Source organism: Myotis davidii, unplaced genomic scaffold, assembly GCF_000327345.1.
Source record: "Myotis davidii unplaced genomic scaffold, ASM32734v1 scaffold233, whole genome shotgun sequence".
Classification (NCBI taxonomy): Eukaryota; Metazoa; Chordata; class Mammalia; order Chiroptera; family Vespertilionidae; genus Myotis; species Myotis davidii.
The window spans coordinates 2,499,587-2,501,678 of record NW_006285917.1 but is presented as its reverse complement, the minus strand read 5'-3'; the positions used below and the strand labels follow the sequence as shown (position 1 = coordinate 2,501,678).

The window sequence follows — 2,092 nt, the reverse complement described above, 5'->3', positions numbered from 1 at the left end:
CCCCGCCCCCCCTTCTCCCTGCCTCTGCCCCCTCTCTTCTCCTGGCTCTCCCTGCTACCACATGGCCCAACATGGCTTCCAGGCACTCCTCCGTGGCACCCACCACCATCTAAGTAACTTGGTTTCTATGCCTCGTTAGTTCAAATGCTCATGAAAGAGCAGCTGATTAGCTCGGCCAGTTTATTTTATTGCTTTCCCTTGGTTCAGATGCCCAACCCTAGTGCAATCATCTGTGGCCAGAGGGCAGACTGTGCACTCACCTAGGAGAAGGGGGTGTGGGCAGGTGAGAGCCATACACTCTTGTCATCCAGATATGAAAGCGGGACCAGGGACTCTCCAGGCATGGGAAGACTATGAACTGAACGAGAAACAAGCTCATAAATACAATGAACCTAAGCCAGTCATTTGGGGGGTTATTGGGGGATCACTTTGTAAGTTATATAAATGTATAACCTATGCTGTATGCCTGAAAGTAATATACTATTGAATGTATATATATAGAAAGAGAGAGAGAGAGAGAGAGAGAGAGAGAGAGAGAGAGAGAGCCAGGACAATAGGGGAGCTGTCAGGGCTAGAATTAGCTGGTGACCTTGGCCAAGTTTTCTAAAATCTCTCTATATCTCAGTTCTTCATCTCTACAACCGGTGAATAGTACTACCTCTCTTATGGGCTTATCGTGAAGAGTAAATGAATAACCTACGTAAAGCTCTTAGGAGAGTAAATGGTCAGTCTCTGCACACTATTTTTATGTGTAGGGGAAATAAGTCTGGATAGATATCATGTAGAGGTCTTTTTTCGGGGGGCGGGGGACAGTGAACTTAATTGGTAGTGGTGCATGGCAATGTAGGGCTTCCTAAACCCCTCTCCTTCTTCAGGGGTTTGGGATGAGACCTGTGGGGGTCAGGAGATTCTCGGTGTGTTGGAGGATCGATCTGGAGCAAGGACTTCCCAGCAGCTGAGGGCCTCTTTTCCTCTCACTGGGGCTGGTGGTCCAGGGGGCTCTCCTTGGAGGCCTTGTAGACCATAAGGTTCACTACCCTGTTGCTGTAGCCAAATTCATTGTCATACCAGGAAACAAGCTTGACAAAGTGGTCATGGAGGGCAATCCCAGACCCAGCCTTGAATGTGGAGGAGTGGGTTTTACTGTTAAAGTTGCAGGACACAACCTGGTCCTAAGGATGACCCAGGATGTCCTTGAGGGGGCCCTCTGACACCTGCTTCATTACCTTTTTGATGTCATTGGATTGGTCTGTTTTTTCTAGGAAGTAGGTCAGATCCAAACACGACACGTTGAGGGTGGGGACATGGAAGCCCAAGCCAGTGAGCTTTCCAATCAGCTCAGGAACAACCTAGCCCACAGCCTTGGCAGCACCAGTAGAAGGAGGGATGATGTTCTGGACAGCCCCTTGGCCATCATGTCACACTTCCCAGAGGGGCCACCCTCTGGGTGGGTCATGTATCCCTTCATGATGCCAAAGTTGTGGATGACCTTGGCCTGGGAGGCCAAGCAGTTGGTGGTGACAATCTTGAAGGAGTTATCACATTTGTCATCGTTCACACCCATCACAAACATGGGGGTATCTGCAGAAGCGCAGAGATGATGACCCTCTTGGCTCATCCACACATTTCTGGTGCTGCTACTGGAGCCCCAGCCTTCTTCAAGGTAATGACGACACCAGTGGACTCCACGATATATTCAGCACCAACATCGCCCCATTTGATGTTGGTGGAATTTCACTCCTGGAAGATGGAGATGGACTTTCCTTTGATGACAGGCTTCCTGGTCTCAGCCTTGACTGTGCCTTTGAACTTGCCATGAGTAGAATCATACTGGAACATGTAGACCATGTAGTTAGGGTCAATGAAAGGGTCATTGGTGGCAACAAAATCAACTTTGCCAGAGTTAAAAGCAGCCCTTGTGGCCAGGCGCCCAATAAGGCCAAATCCGTTCACTCTGACCTTCACCCTCGTGTCTCAGGGTTGTGGCTGGCACTGTGCAGGAAGACGCGGCTGTCTGTGAAACAGGAGGAACAGAGAGCTTCATGGAGAGGTCTTGATGGCTAGTTTTGGATCTTCCTGTACAAGTCACTAT

At 49.5% G+C, this 2,092-nt stretch overlaps 1 pseudogene; it reads right to left on the bottom strand.

Annotated features, from left to right (window-relative positions):
• Nucleotides 1-974: 974 nt before the first annotated feature.
• Nucleotides 975-1,871, bottom strand: LOC102766222 (annotated as a pseudogene).
• Nucleotides 1,872-2,092: the final 221 nt, after the last annotated feature.